The sequence below is a fragment of the Protopterus annectens genome, chromosome 6.part1, assembly GCF_019279795.1.
Source record: "Protopterus annectens isolate FY-2018-M chromosome 6.part1, PAN1.0, whole genome shotgun sequence".
NCBI classification, from domain to species: Eukaryota; Metazoa; Chordata; order Ceratodontiformes; family Protopteridae; genus Protopterus; species Protopterus annectens.
Genome location: NC_056738.1, coordinates 376,457,821 through 376,475,587, shown reverse-complemented (window position 1 = coordinate 376,475,587; position 17,767 = coordinate 376,457,821). Strand labels below are relative to the sequence as shown.

At 37.1% G+C, this 17,767-nt stretch overlaps 1 protein-coding gene across 2 annotated transcripts in view; it reads right to left on the bottom strand.

Moving 5' to 3' along the window:
• Positions 1 to 17,767, bottom strand: part of LOC122805570 (sodium/calcium exchanger 1-like) — a 1,812,535-nt gene that overhangs the window by 982,146 nt on the left and 812,622 nt on the right. The gene's annotated exons all lie outside the window — the stretch shown is intronic.

Below are 17,767 nucleotides of genomic sequence, written 5' to 3'. Positions count from 1 at the left end.
TACTCCCATCCACCATTGGTGTTCCCCAAGGCTCTATATTGGGCCCACTACTCTTTTCTATCTTTACTAACAACCTATACACCTCTACCCTGCAGGCCAACCTAATCCAGTACACAGATGATGCCACCCTAATCTGCTCAGCCTCATCACTCCCCATCATTCAGCAGCTCACCCAGGAATCTCTTACCTCAGTAGAAAAGTGGATCTCTAATATTCAACTCATCTTAAATCCTAACAAAACAAAACTACTTCTATTCTCCACAAACAAATGTAAAACCTCACCGATACCTTTCTCTATCTCTTCCAATAATGGTACTGTCATCTCACCCACCATCCACACCATAGGTTCATAGGTTAGTACTAAGCTAACTGCCCATGTGAGCCTGTTTAAGCCTAGCCAATTATCCCTTGTGAGACTCAAACCCTGCACCTTGTGTTTGTAAGGCAAACACCTTAACCATTAGGCCACCCTCCACCCAAGCTCCTTGGCATAGAAATTGATAATAACCTCCACTTTGACATTCACATTTCACAAACTATAAAAAAGGTGCACAAAAAAATGTGCTCCCTATATAGACAAAGAAACTTTCTAACAGACCATGCAAAAATCACCCTAGCTCAAACCCACCTTCTATCTATACTTCTCTATGCAGCCCCAATTCTCACTCATGTCAGGACATCCGAACTGATCAAACTCGAGTCGTGCTATAACAAGACTAAATAAGTAGAACAAAAGCATGTACCTCACTTTGTATACAATTTTATGGTAGTCAAATACCATTTTTAATGTATATACTGCTGTGATGTCCTATCTGTCTTGTGGAACTTCTCTGTCTCACTTGATACGAAATGTAGAAGGTCAATTTGTATGACTCTCTTTCTGTATAACTCTCTGTCTTATCTCACACTATATAGAAAAATAGTGAATACTGGATGTCTTCCTTTACTTTGTGTAACATTTTAAATTTGTACTGCTGTGATGCATTACTTGTTGTAAACACATGTTGCAATGTCCTTTTTGTTATGTAATGGAGCTTTTCTCCTCGGGCCTCGGCTGAAAATGGACAACGTCCAGTCGGATTTTCCCAGTTAACAAAAACTAAATAAAATAAATAAATAAATAATATTTTTCAGATCAAACATTATTATAATTGTGGAAAATTCTGCAAAATGCAGGGCATGATAAGAAGAAGGTTTTCAATTGAGGTTTTTTTTTTTTTAAGAATGGTGTTAATGAACAGAAGATTTAAAAAAAAATAATCTAAATGATTTGAGCAAACCTGGAGTAAATTACATAAATGTTTGAGCATGGTAGAACAATGGTGGAATTTACTTAACAAAGAAGTAACCTATTTAAAAGGAAAGTAAGAGTATCAGGATATGAACGACATAAAATTAAAGAAGAGCTAATCAGTTCCCTTTTAAAGGTAAGGATATGTATGAGAGAGATGAGAGAATTTAGGAAGCAGGCAACGGAGTATTTATAAAAAGATCTCTCTGAAACTCTTATGTAGGGCATTTAAGTAGAAGGCAAATAACTGAGATGCTGACTCATGAAGGAGAAAGGAATAGTGCTGGATTAACCAGATGTTATAAGAGATTCAGTGGAAAAGTATATTAAGGGAAGGCCTGTGGTGAGAAAAGAAGTAGAAAGGTGGGGTCGACTATTGTTGTAGTACAGCAAACAAAAGAAGACAGAAGAAATAAGAAGGATCAATGATGGGAAGGTGTTATGTCTGGATGGGATAATTATAGAGCAATATACAGTGTTAAAGGAAGAACTACAAAATATATTAAAACAAATGTGTCAGGGGATTTGAAGAGCAGTAGACAAGGGTCAGGGATCAACAGTGCAGTAATGGTATCTATACAAAACAAGAGGGGGTTAAGGAAATTAAACCTGAGGACCAATTGTATGATATGATGTATTATGATGCTGTGAGGATATGTATTTAAAGAATGTACACACAATTAAGGATATGGTGATAGCAGTAAGATTAAGTAATAAGTTATAGCACTAGATAAGCAGAAGGCCTTTGTTAAGCTCAATGATGATTTTAGAGGTAGTGAGGAAGAGTCTTGGTACTACAAAGGGGTAATACAAGTGGAGAGATAGAAACTGAACGTTATTAAAAGGAAAATAAAATTCTGCATATTTGCCAAGTGAGTCTGTTATTGTATGTGCAACATATTCATGCATGGTTAGAAAGAGTGCTGAAGACAGAAAGCTGAAAAGATTGGAGGAGTTATACGAAAAAAGAATTTAGTATAGCATGTTATGTGACAATATTTTCAGGGAATGGTAATTCACTGTGGAAGAGAATGTAGAGAAAGAGAATTTGAAACACATATGAAGGGAGTATTCAGAGGATATGAAGAAAAATCTAAAATGTCGGTATGAATACTCTAAGGTTATGCTTATGGAGTCCTAAGTATATGTAAAGGTTTTAGGGTTATTGTGTAGGTCATGTGACATGAGTAAGTAGAACATGCAGATAGAAGAAAAGTAGTGAAGGTAGTAAAGCAGAAGTGAGTTTTGAGGAAAAAGAAAAAGGTATTTGTTGTCATGTTGGTTGTTTTTTTCCTTAGTTCTGTATATCTCTGCAACTTTAAAGGACTAGCTTTATTGTTAATTTGGAACTCAAGACTAAATCTTATTAAGAGTGGCATTCTTTGTTTAGATGTAAAAGAAGGTGAGACTGGATTGAGAGATATTACTGAGTGTGTTAAAACAGCCTATATCAGTAATTTGGATTACTATAGTGATAAGTATATATGAGCGGTTTGTGCAGATGTCTGGGAAGATTATGGACAAGAGCAAAGAGGGAAAAGGAAATCATGCCATATTGTAGAGAGTGGGCTTCGAAAACAAGAATGCAATGCAAAAGGTATTGACCCAGATATATAGTGTGGTAGGAAGGTGTTGTGAAAAGGGGTTGGGTGAGAAGATATACTTACTAATTTAAGGATTCCTAGTGAAATATACAATAAAGGTACATGCCTGCATTCAAAATGTAAGGAATACTTTGAAATGTATGGCGGGTACAAGGATATGTTTTTGAGGACTGCATTTGACAGTGTATTAGAAACATGGATGTACTTTTTTATAGAGTATGTATATGCATACTCTGCATGGAAATTCTTCTACAAAATGAGGTATATGGAATGGGGGAAGAACAAATTAGAATCAGCTGATATACAGCTGGTGGGATAAAAATATATCATGAAAGAAATGGCATCAGTGGCAAAGAGGGATGAAGGCCTGAAATCTGCACCAGTGACCCAGTTTGGATTAGTGACCCAAGATGTTAACAAAAGTCAACATGGGCTGGTAGAAGTGGGGCAACAGTTGATCTCACCCTCTGCTTGGGGGAAGGGAGAGTGGAGCCATATGTTGATCCATGGGGATTACCTGGATAACTGTACCTGTATTATGTGGTTTTCCACAAACAAAGACGTAGGCATGTGTGGAAGCTTATACAGAAGTCACTCATGGTCACGTGGAAGGATTTAAGTGCATACACTAAAAGCTCACTAACCATTGCAGTGGATGATAGCATTACTTTCTGCACCTAGCCCTCAGATCTTAGAGGAACAATTTAGCACATTGTCTTTCACCCCTGCAAGGAACTAATGGGCCAGTGGAGTTAAAGAAAGGGAGGCTAGCTGGCCATTATGGACTTCACAGCCATCAAAAAAGCAAATAAATAAATAAATAAATAAATAAATAAATAAATAAATAAATAAATTAGTTGTTTAATTAATTAATACATAAACATAAACAAAGACTATATGCAAGGAGTTTACATGCTGAAGCTGCTGTAAAATGCTGTATATGAGACAAGGAAAAATAACTAAAGTAATAATAAATGAAGACATATTGAGGTCAGTTTGTAAGAAAGACAAAAATAATGCAAAGCAAGCAGAGTGAGTATGTTCTAAGATAAGCCAGTTATGTGGAACTCAAGAAATATTATGATTCACTTGTGGAGTTTTTAACAACAGGCACATCTACTTTGTTTCGTTAAGTGCTACCATGAACTGAGGCGTGACATGTCATCAGAAGAACATTATCACAACGTCTCATCTGAAGGATGTCTTACACACACATACACATGAACAATATACGTGTTAGTATGGAAATATGTGTGTGTGTGTTTATTCATACCAAAAACCTTGCCCTGATGTGTTAGGCTCATATTTGTTAAAAAGTATAAACAAAAAATTAGAAAGAAGAACTGAATTCTATTACACTCAGTTTCTCTACATCACCAAACTTATCTAAGCCTGACTTTAGTAATAAATGACTATTTACTTTTTTAATCTGAAGGTGTAAGTTGATCAGCACAAAGATCTCGTCATGCTGAAAATAGGCACTGTATTTACTTATCGCTTTCTGCCAAGAAGAATATGAAAAGAACCTCAAGACCAAGCTGCAACAGTAATAATGCAGTGATAATATTCTATAAGATGTGCAGATTTCACATTACCTTTTTGCCTCCCATAATGAATAAATTCATGACACCCACTTTATCTTAATAAAAGACAGCCTGTAATTTTCTGTGAGTTTTGTAAGCACCCACAAAGAAACCTCTCTAAAATGCAAATGTTTGTAATGGTCATGAGAAGACTCTATAGGTCTATATGTCTAGTAAAAGCATTAATCTGTATTTGAATTTTTATAAATGCAACATGTGGTGACAGAATCACAGAATCAGGAACCACTGGCAATACCTGGACATACACACATAGATAGACACATAGCTACCGATTAAAGATATAAGTATTGCTTGAACGCAACGTGCCGGCTAGTACTGTCTGGAGTGTATCTCTGACTATGGCTCCAGTTTCAAAATCCTCCATTGGGCTAAGATGTCCAGTTTCCACCAGCTGTAGACTCTATATATTGAGTGCAGTTCAAGTTTATGTCAGAAAGCAAGGATTTCCCCACCAGAGAGACCACACTTAATCAACAAATCAGAAATCTTCCAGCAAGAAATAGTAATGCAAAACAAAATTAAGTGTTGGTTCAATTATCACTCTGTTACATTTAAGTGCATTTACTATCGATGAGGGAACCAAACATCCTCCCAAACTAACACTTTAGAAACTTAGACATAAGTAGACATAATCATACACCCAAGCAGTGCACTTCTAAAAAACATACTCCCCAACCCTATCACAGCTACACTGGCTGCAGAATTCTGTACCTTTGCCGCTGATGCATAGACAGCCTTACCTTGAATGAAGCATGCTAAACAGACACTTTTTTTCCTTTCTTTTGGCAAACCAAACTGCCTGCGTATGGGGTGTCCAAAAGCTCTCCTCCTAACACAACATGCATGCTTAGAATATACTAGGCATTACCTGGAGTGTATCTCTGAATAAGGTGTTGTCTTCAAAATCCTCTGTAGGGATTAGGTGTCCAGGTTCCCATCAGTAGTAGACTCAATATGTAAGTTTTTCTACTAAGCAATGCTGGGCTGTACAACTGTTTCTGCTCTAGCCCATATAGGTGTACTCTTGCAATTTTATCTTATTGTCATGTTACAGGATTAGTCTTATTTTTCTAATCTTTAATTAATATAGCCAAATCCCTTCTCTGTTCAGTAACTGCTTCTTTTTTAGCAGCTGATTACAACCTACACTAGTAGCCCTGACTGTTTAAGTGCTTTGACTCCCTGGTGTGACAGCTATGTAACACAACCTTCTGCAAACTCATTTAAAATTACAGTTACACTTTTAGCTTCATAGTTATATTTACAGTTTAAAACACAAGCACAGTGGATTTGTAGCCATAGCCCAGTTTAAAAATCACATGCTCATAAAGCTCCAAACTTAGCCAAACATATAAACACATTTCTAAATCATGCAGGCACCTGCGCATACAATGTCAATGTGTTTTATTTTCATAATAAGATAAGTGATTCATGCGTACAATATCAGTGTGGTATAATGTAGCCATGCTGAAATATTGCTAATTTTGAATGCTGAAACAGTCCTGTTTTTTACTGTGGTTGTGTTGAAATAGAGCTAAATATAATTGATTTGAACATTGTCTGTAATGTAGCTATAGAAAAAACAAACTACCAAAGCAGCATCCAACTAGACTTGATAAATAAAAAATACTGGAAAGACACCAAACAAAAATGCAAAAGTCCAGTATAAATTGAATGCTTTCTTTCATTTTAATTCAACGAACTTCTTCAGAACTGTAATGTAGCTATGTTTGTAATTTTCTAATTTTAAATGCTTGAAGCAGCTCTGCCTTGACTCACGCTAATGAGCACTTTCACTCTTAAAGCAGAAATGTGCTATAACTCTTAATTCAGAGTGAAATTAATTTTGCTAGACTGTGTGACAAAATGATGCACAGGAAAGGATCATTCTAGAACAAATGAGCCATCCTTGAATGTTAGCTGCTTTTTTATCTAAACCTTGTGTTAATTTACAAAACTTTTTGTGATTACAAGCCTTGACTGGATATAGCTGACTGTGGTCATTTAGGTTTTAAAGGTATAGTTTGCATAAGGTTTAACAAACATAGTCAATGTACAAATGCTAATACTCATGGTACAAGGTAAAATCCTCCCTTTAAGACAGTGATTAAATATTATAGTATTAAGTATAAATGTGTTAAAAATAATATTATTTATTCTATTTATTGACATAACAGGCAAGTCTGACTGGGTCACAAGAGTCCATTTTCAGCAGAGTCCTGGGGTGTATGACATTTGTAAGACTAGGGCATTTTTTCAGGTTTGTAGAGTAATTTGTACATTAACTGCAGTTGGGCATATGAAAGGGCATGTGGGAATTCTAGACAATTTATATATTAAACAATTATCTACCATTTATTGATCTATATCCTTCATTTCTACAGAATGAGAGCAGTGCAGATTCATGTCAGAATGCAAGCATGTCCCCTTCCAAAGAGAATGCATTCAATCAATGGGACAAAAATCTTGGGACCTAGTACAGCACTAAACAATTCCTCTCTGATGTAGGTCGGGCTATGTAATTGTTACATGTTACTCGCTTTTGTTTTTCTATGCTTCCACACTGTTTACTAACTTAAACAACTCCACAAACCTTAAAGTGTAACAGTGTTATTTATTTATTTTACATTTGTTTACTAGTATAGTCCAACTGGACACGTCCATTTTCAGAGGAGGCCTGGGGAGAAAAGCTCATAATAGCTAAATTTGATATAAACATGGCCCATAAAACATCACTCACTCTTCATCTCTCAGATACTTAAATTGTCTAGAATTCCCACATGTCCTCGCATATGGCCAACTGCAGTTAGTATACAAATAACTCTACAAATCTGAACAATGTCCTAGCCTTTCAGATCTCATACTCTCCTAAATCACTAGACAGAACTCTTAGGTTCATTGATAAAAAAAAACATGTAAGTACAACCAGATCCAAGTACAAGGCTGGTGATTTATTATACTTTAGCTTAATTACTGAAAAATGAAACCCCCTTCCCTTCTTCATTAGAAAAATTGAAAACTTCAGTACAATTAAATCAGAACATAAGCTACACCTAAAATAGACTTGGCTCTGCACCTGTGTCACTCCTGGCTAATTTTAACTGTTTCTGTGTCTTTATTGTGCATGTATGACAACAGCATGCTACTAATCCTTACTTTTAATCCTTACTTTTAACTACGTTAAACATATATAGCATCGTTAAATCATTTAAACTTGCACTATTATTCTTGCACGATTACCCTTCTATCATTATTCTTTATCTGGAGCTTTTATTCCTGGGCCTCCACTGAAAATAAATTGTGTGTGTTTGCTTTTATTAACATCATTTGTAAAGTAGAGTGTACTTAATACTACGCAAGCTTAGATCATGTAGTGTCTTTAGCGATGTAGCTTTGCTGTTTTGTGAAACATAGTCTTGATTGTCCTGTTTGCACCTCCATTACCATAAAGGAGCAGATGGTAGCCTCTGTTGTAGCAGAAGTGTAAGGTATCATACCCTGCTTACATTCCAGGGAATGACACAAAGGCTGTAACAAGCACATGTGCATGTTATCACTTAGGCCATAACAAAAGAGATCTACAATTACGACTAAGGGAAAAATGAATTCATATGTTTTTAAAAAGACATAAAAATAAACTAGCAGTAGCAATGGCAAAAAGGGAAAATATCATTAAGACTTGATAATGAAAGAGAACCTTTTATTAATTGGGGAAAAATAACAACAGAAAAAGAAATGTATCTGAGATTTTGAAAATCTCATCTTTGAAAAGTCAGATAACTTGGATAGATAAATAACATTATATCAGAGCAGAAATGTAACTGCTAATTTCTTGTAAAATTAAACAGGATTTAATGGGATATGCCAGTACACTGAGATGATTCATCTGTGACAGTGAGAAAGATCTTATTGGCTAATGTAGAAACAAAGCAAAAATGCTAAAATGTTAATGCAACTGATATGTATTTGCCTCATCAGCCAGTATAATCTCATTTATAAAGTGCTACAAACCATTATAACTGATTCCTTTGACATGTCCAGTGAGATTACTTTTAGTTTTTCTTCAGTGTAATATGGACTCCTCCTATCAGTCCTTACTCTTGATGCAATGTGTTTGCTACAATATCATTAAGCAAAATATAGTAGTGTGATTATATCAGGAACAAAAAAAAACTTTTTTTATCCCATCTACTGTTAATGTTTTTCCATTAAGCCACTAGTATGAGGCCTCTATTTTCTGGAGTATCTTTGTCTTGGTTTTCTTATCAGATATTGTACAAATGCATACTTATTCAACCTTCAGCCTTCAACTTGTACTGACTTTGCTGCATTGTCATGTCTCTCTGATTCAACTATTTCTTGTTGCATGTCATCACAGCACTAAGTCTGTATCTTGTACTGCACCTGCCTATAGGATATAAGTAAATTATCAAATTTACATATACCAATTCCAAGACTGCCATTTTTTGGAATATTCTATTTTCTCCAAGTTATGGTTATTTTAGAGTTTAGCTATGTGGGGGGGGGGGGTGCAAGATCCCTATATCAAAGGCTTACCTTCCTGCAAAAAACAAGTTTAATGGAGAATAACGATGTTTGAGATTCTCTCTTCTCCTGCAGTTTCAGTCTTTTTTTCAGTTTGTCAGCACTTGGTGTTACAAATGAATGTGTATTTTTGAATGTGTTGGACAAATGATCATAGATAGTGTTAGCCATTGATGTATGGTGTCCCCTCGGGTGATAGTGCACATCAGAATTGGCAGATCTCGTACTGACACTGATTTCTGTGAGCCATAAGAACTATTACGTAGTTATCATGTGTGTAGTGCTGAGGGTGAAGTGGTGGTAGTGCTAGTTTCACCGACAGGATTTATGACAGCATCAAATGTGTGACCCTATTTGTACACTTCTACTTTCATTACCCATGTAATAATATTTGAAGTAATATTTTGCAGAGCTGAAATATAACCCCTCCATTTTTTTTTACATTCAGCAAGGTTCATCACAGTTTTGTAAGTGCTATTAGTAGTTTCATTTATAATCAGAATGTGTAACTGAAGTCTAGATGAAGATAGATGAAGATATCTGGTTAACCTGTATTACGTGCATAGATATTAAATAGAAATAGAGGACTTTGAGGGTTCTTAGTGTAACTGAGAATAAAAAAAAAAAATTGCTGTCCTGGATTCTTTCTAAATGTGACAATTATTCCTATTTGTGAAGACTGAAAACATGATCACAATTCATTAGATATGCATACTTAGGACAGTATGTACTAAAATTCTCTTCCTTTTTATTTTCTGATTCTCCCAACACTGACTATTCCGCTTAACACACTCTGCAGTCTTAGAGCCCCATCCATTTGTCCCTAGGTAGAGGGCCTATTGGTGCATTAGAACCTACAGGATATAAGAGTCAGACACAGAGTGGTACCATCATTCACTGGGGGAAAATTAGGGTTTTTAGTTATGCTCCAAATTCCTACCCCATGCAGCACCCAGTAAGTAATGAAGCATTTAACGTAGGCATAATCAGGACAGAGACAGAAACCATCTGTGGCTCCACCATCCAAAGTGGGGGTGACCTGAAAATTGCTGACCCCTCCCATCTCCCCTAGGCTGGCACCCCTGTACCCCAGGCCACTACTCAAACTCAGGACTGTCTTAAAAAAAATGTTTTTTATCCCTTTTACTGAGGCAGATGGTCAACGCTCCTTTCCTTTTGTTGCATTTCTTGTAAGACTACATCAGTTACATCCACTTTGTTGTAAGAAACCAGGGCTTCACACTCTTTCAATGGGGTAGTTGACCTCAATATATTGAAACTCAGTATCCATGTTGTCCTAGTAAACAGCTTGAGGGTATTTTGTTCTTGATAATCATTTTCTACATGTATATGTGATAACTACCTGTAAAAATAATTTCCAGTGAAACTAACCAAAACATGCACCATCTTTCCTCCAGCAAAAGAGAAACAAATTATCTTTTATTTCATTAGAGTCACGAGACACAATCTTCTTCATTTTGAAACACAATTATATAGGAATATTTATGAAAATGGCCATAGAAACTGACTGTAACAGATGCCATAAAGAAATGTTAACCATCCTAATATATAGGTTCTAGTAAGACATATTTCAACCCACAATAAATAAATAAATAAATAAAATGGAAGCAGCCACAGTCAACAGTAATAATTTCCAGAAAGTTATGTTGACGTCATTTTACAGACAACAGTGAAGAATTTTACGTGATTACTAAAGTGGAAAACAAAAAGTTAAAAATGCATGTTTCATAATGGCTACATCCAGGTTTCTACTTTACCTTGGCTGATCTTGTGGACTGGTAGCATCTACATGTTTTAAGTCAAAATAATGAACACTGAAAAGTAATGAGCACTCAAGTTTTACTTAAGAAATGCAGGCATTTTACTGTTGTCAGTACATAGCCTCAGAAAGGTCTTTTCTCCTAGCCTGTTATATCAAGTTTATGTCAATATGGAGATTCAAGGATAAAGATCAATGATGATGAATTGCTGGGAAAGGACCACAGTCATAAAACTCATTTAACTGTGTTAACGGTAGAAATTTAAAGTTCACACACACACACACACACACACACACACATATATATATATATATATATATATATATATATATATACCTATAGATATGTGTGTGTGTGTGTGTGTGTGCGTGTGTGTGCGTGTGTGTGTGTGTGTGTGTGTGTGTGTGTGTGTGTGTGTGTGTGTGTGTGTGTGTGTGTGTGTGTGTGTGTGTGTGTGTGTGTGTGTGTGTGTGTGTGTGTGTGTGTGTGTGAGTGCGCATGCACATGAATTACTACTAAGGTAATTCAGGAGACCATGCCCCTGCAAAGTCCATGCAATCTCAGTATAATGATCATCTTTAAAAGTGCTGTTACAGTTTAATGTAGACAGTTTTATTGACAATCCAACACATTTCCACTATGCCATTCACCAAAAATCTTGCTGAAAAACTCTTTTTTTAATTGTTTTTGCAGGAGGCAAGCCCCCTGCACCCTTTGATATTGAAGACAAGCCTGCAATACTCCCCAAATTAATATATACTGACTCCATAGTAATACCAGCTCAAAGAATGGGGAATGCCCTTGGTGGCACAGTTACTGTAGTCACAGCTAGGGTAGTATCTGTTTGTGTTCAGGCATTGAAAATCCACCCAATTGGTCATGAAGACACAGTAAGTGCAGTTTGGGGGTCCACAGCTGTAAGTTCCTTTGCAATGGTCTGGTCTTAGCTTAGGAGTCTTCCCCATTCATTCTATGTAGTCTCTGATGTTTTTGTTTCTCCTGATATTGAAGCAGTATTTCCTTAGGATTGTCCTGCTAATTGTGGAGTTGTTGTTTAAGATAATCCAGTTATCTTATCAAATTTTCTAGACAAAAAAGAGGCACAGCTATGGGAGCAGCGATTGCCTGCATATTCTCTTGGCACCTTATTTACTATAGGATTCTTTAATTCCACCCCATTTTTCATTGTGATAATGACCTTTTTTCTATTCCTAATAGGCTGTTTTACTCTGGCCAATGGCTGACCTCTACATCAAACACCCACCCAAACCCCACATAGAAACAGACACAGCCCTTTTCTATTGGGGGACAACTTCATCAAAACCACTCTTGATTAGCAACTGCCCTCAAACCAATAATAAGAATGAAATTGGTGGCATTTTCTAATTAAGATATATACCGTGATTTTGCATACTATCATCTAACAATGAGTAATTATGATTGGTTATAAGATGGCCACCTATGACGTACCAGTCTTAACTATTTCCAACTTATTAAAGTCCATGTTTTGTATCCCATAAAAAAAGCCCAAATTCTTACTATGATATACTAGTTTGGCACAATGTTTTGATTTGTTAATGGCGATTTTAGAATATATATATATATATATATATATATATATATATATATATATATATCTATATATATATATATATAAAGACTGAGTAAGAATAAACTATCAGTCAGCACTCATCTGCCCGCACAATCACTTTCTTGATTTATAAATAAAAGAATGACTTGGTTTTGAAAACACAACAAAGTTCTTGAGTCTCTTCTATGTGAATTTTCTTCATTTTGAGATTCCTGATTTTGGTTTAGAATCATTCTTTTTAAAGTTTAATTTTAAAGTTTTAAATATAGTATTAATTAGCAGTTCAAGATTGGTCACTGTACTCCTTAACTGATATGGTAATTCAACTGGTGGACCACTGCTTGGCACCAGCTCACCTTCCATTCGTAATCCTCCAGATCTTGTCAAAATAATATTCAGCTACGTCCATATGAGGTGCATTCATTTACACAAGAGAACAGTCTTGCCATTTCCAAGTATATCCCTATGCATTACAGAAAAAGAATTTCACTGATTTCCTCTAGTAGTTGCAGTACCACTATTGTACAAAGGATCTGATGTTCTCCCACAGCCTGATTCATGAGTTTATTTGCACACAGGAGAATGTGGCTGTTTTAAGGAACAATGAATAATGGACACATTTCTCCTTTGTACTGCAGATTTCTAAGAAGTGTACTGTGCATGTGTTCAGATTTTGTCTGCAAAGGAAGGTACAGCTGTAAATGTTTACTCTCGTAAATCTGACTTCATCCTTAAAATAGCAAATTATCTTCTAATGCTGATTTCTGTAATCCTGTATCTTACTGGTGACTGGAACTGCATTCTGGGACCTATTTCTCAGGGATGCAGCAACATTTCATAGGGATTGTTGAGTTAATATGTTCATTGAATAATTAATTCCGGTACTGCATTTATGAACACCACTTGTAAGCCACGGTGGTGCAGTGGTTAGTATTGTCGCCTCACAGCAAGAGGTTCTCCCATTCGATTCTTGGCTGGAGCACCTTCTGTGTGGAGTCTGCATGTCCTCCCTGCAGTCAAGTGATGTTTAAAGACATGCATGTAGGTGTGTGCATGAATGGGTGTGCCTTTTTTGAAGGTTGAATGTTGGACTGGCAACTTAGCACCATAAAAATCCACTGCCAATCATTAGCGGACCAGAGTTCCACTGTAACTACCCCTAACCGGGAAAAGTCGAAAGACTTGTAAGTTAAGAAACCTGCAGCTCAAAAATCGTTTGCTTTAGTAAAATAGTATAACATTATGTTTGTGTCTTTTCCTGGTTAGGGGTCACCAAGACAGAACTCCGGTCCGCTAATGATTGGTAGTTGATTTTTACGTGCCGAGTTATGAGCCCTGACACACAACCTTCAACAAAGCATGTCTCCACGTAGAAGATGCTCTAGCTGAGAATCAAACCGGAAAGTGCCTTACTGTGAGGTGACAATGCTACCGCAGCACCACCACTGCGGGCCACTACTAAACAGGTTCCAGTTTGCTGCATTTATTGTTAAAAGTGCTGTATTGTTAAAACTGTGCTTTATGCCTCACATATATATATTTCCCACAGGAAATACTGGGAAGCTTTACACTATAATGTATTTTGAGAAGACTGATAATATATATTTTATCAGCTCTCCAGAAAACTCATCTGTGTTTCAAATTCCTACTTAACTGTGTCAAACAAAAACCTCAGGCCATTTCAGGAGAAAGAGTTAAAAAAGGCATTAACAGCTAATTTTTAAAGGATTTAGCACTCAGCAATTCCACATCAGCACATCACACCAGAATGAAACAGATGATGAGATTTTGATGCCTGGAAGCACTGTGAACATTTATTAAGTGTCAGTCAAATTACCGCAAAGTACTGCTACCATATGTGGTCACGTGAAGCAAAGGATATTTAAGAGGTATGTCATTGTAAGTTGACTTGAATAAAATACAAAACTGTGGATTTAGCATAATTATCTTCAACTCCAGCTACAGTGACACTAGTGAACAAATGTGATATACATAAGTTATATAAATGATGTCTACATTTTAAAAAAAATATCCTGCCACAGTCACAGTCTATAAAACAATAATATCTGTATACATAAATGCAACATCAAGTAGTTATAGTATAATTTATTTTTGAAACATTTTATCAGGTACAGAATGGTTGGGTGTGTCATTAGATGCACTTTATGGTATATGTAGTCAGCTTGACTAATACACAGTGCGCTGTTGTGCAGGAAGCAGCTACACACAGGCACGTTGTAACTTATAGTAACAATTAGCTCCAGTGAGCAGCAAGGAAAGTAGTGCAGGAAAGAAGTATGCAAATGACAAATAGCAACATGCAAATGAAGGTGCACAGTCTAATGAGTGCATAATGAATTGAAAACGAGCACCTCAAAGTAGCTCAAGATTCATATATGCAGGCTGGACTAGGTGCACAGCAAGTTGTGCGTCGCTATAACAACAACAATTACAAGGGAACTGGCAGAGCTGCAACAAGCAACAAGCAACAAGCAAACATGCTAGTAACAACAGAGATAATCATGCAGCAGCACGTATTGTCAATAATGCTGGGATGTCCCAGCCAGGAGCATGACACAGCAGCAGGTATGAAAACTTTTCCAGCAGTTTATTACCTACCACCAGTTAACTGAACGGCAGCTGATAAGATGTTTTCTGAATGGAGAGAGATATTATATGGGCATTTATTTATTTCCCCTGGGTAGACCTTTTTCACACTCATCCCAGGAGGTTTTCTGGTTAAGTGACTTATTCAGAATCATACAGTTAGGCAATGGAAACTGAGCGAATCAAACCTTGCACCTCTGGATCACAGGAGTAAGTTCATTAATAGCTGCTTAATCCTTTAAGCCAAATGGCATTGGCTAACATGTACTGAGGCAAATAGGATCTGGAAAAATGCATGGATTTTCTATACCTCTGTAAACTAAGGTAGGTGTAGAAATTACTATAGTAGATATGGGGGCCTCCAAAGATAAAGAGTGGACATATTGAGTATGTCAAAGGTGTTAGAAGATAGAATACTCAATACATTTCATGAAATGCTATTTTTATATGTAAATGAGCATCTGTCTTTCCCAACACTTGCATTACATCACCTATTTCTCCAAAGTCCTGGGTGCTACAGACTGCATATGTGGCAATAAAAGTCACACCTGGTTTACATGGGCTTTATTATGCCAGTAGGAAGGACTATCATTCTGTCAACTTCCATTTAGTGTACAATGCATTCAACTGCCAGTTAGTGTGCAGCACAATCAACTGCCAGTTAGTGTGCAGCACAATCAACTGCCAGTTAGTGTGCAGCACAATCAGCTGCCAGTTAGTGTGCAGCACAATCAGCTGCCAGTTAGTGTGCAGCACAATCAGCTGCCAGTTAGTGTGCAGCACAATCAGCTGCCAGTTAGTGTGCAGCACAATCAACTGACAGTTAGTGTGCAGCACAATCAACTGCCAGTTAGTGTGCAACACAATGAACTGCCAGTTTGTGTGCAACACAATGAACTGCCAGTTTGTGTGCAGCACAATCAACTGCCAGTTTGTGTGTAGCACAATCAACTGCCAGTTAGTGTGCAGCACAATCAGCTGCCAGTTAGTGTGCAGCACAATCAGCTGCCAGTTAGTGTGCAACACAATCAACTGCCAGTTAGTGTGCAACGCTATCAACTGCAAGTTAGTGTTCAATATAATCAGCTGCAGTCATTGTGCAACACAAAGGGGTTGGTAACTATTCTGCCTGTGTACCACCCAGGCAGTGCCCATGATTTCCCCTTTTAGCATACAAGTTCTCCATACCACTGCATCCTGTGTATTGAAACTTCCACAGGTCCACTATTTGGTTAAAGGAACCACTGTGTTATTTATTTATTTATTTACATTTGTTTACCGGGAAATTCCAACTGGACACAGGTCATTTTTCAGTGGAGGCCAAGGGAGAAAGGTTCCACAGAGCAATAAATAAGCAGCAGAGTACATGAAGAACAATTGAATATGCATGCAATAGCAAATAATATATACTGCAACAAACATTAGCTATTCATACAATATGAAACATAGTAATGAACAGATATACCAATATCTAGCTAGAGAATAGGAATAAAGGTTGGATGTATATACAGATAGTACTAAGCCCAAACAGATACTGTTCTAAACTCATATACCTGAATCTTATATACAAATATTGCACTAAACTCAAGCAGATATAAAGCAGATGCTCCACACGAAGGTGGAACAAGCTAGAAGGGCTTATGGGATGCAAGGGGAAGACAGAGCAGTAACACAGGAGACTGAGTGAGTAGTATATGTGGTGGTGAGAGGAAGCTAGGTGCAAGTCAGTTGGATATGTTTTTGGAGTTGAGATGAAGTGAGGTAGTCAAGCATGTTATAGCAGGTTTGAGAGATTCAGTGAGGAGGGAAGGGGAGGGTAAAGGGTGAGCCAGAGCCTGCAGAGGAAGGAATGAAATGATCAGATGGTGTGAGCCACAGTGGCTAGGGGAGGGGAGAGGAAGGGGAGGTAAAAGGAGGGTTACTAGTCGGGATTGGTGCATGGGCATAACCAGAGACTTTTTAAGTGAGTATTTAGTGCAGTCTTGAAGTGATTGCAAGAAGGTAGTGTGGTTATGGGGGGGTTGTTCCATAATCTGGATATGATGCAGGAGAATAGTGCTTCTCTCGCTTGTTCTTGGGTTTGGTCACTAGAAGTGCGTTTTTGCTGCTGGAGTGTAGTGGTCTAGTTGAGCAGTAGGGCTGGAGAAGGTTTTGAAGGGATGGGACTTTAAGAGGATGGTTTACTAACTTGTGGGTGAGAGAGAGTTGATTCAGGTGAAGAAGCTGAAGGAGTTCAAGCCAGTCAAGTTCTCTAAGTGAGATACAGTGGTGGCTGTGATAAGATGCACCAGTGGCAAACTTAGCAATTTTATTATAGCAAGCCTTGATCTTGTTTAGGTCTGTTTGTCTAAGGTAGGTAAGATAGAAGGGGCATAGAGTAAAGTGGAGATTAGGTGGGAATTGGCAGCAGAAATTCTGGCTGTCTTGATGAGGAAATGGTTGTTTCTGTACAATACACCTAGTTTTTTGTGAACCTTTTTTATGGTAAGAGAAATGCGAGTGTCAAATCTGAGATTGTTATCAATCTCAACACCAAGTAGTTTTATATGTTCTGTTGGGGAAATGACAGTATTGTCTTTGGCTAGAAAATTAAAGTAGGGGATAATTGGGTTAGATTTAGTGGGTTGGAAGATAAGGAATTTATTCTTGCTCGGGTTGAGTAATAAATGGGCATTAGATAGCCAGTTTTCTACAGATGAAAAGGTTTCCTGTTTGATTTTGTGAAGTTCAGGTATAGTTGGGGT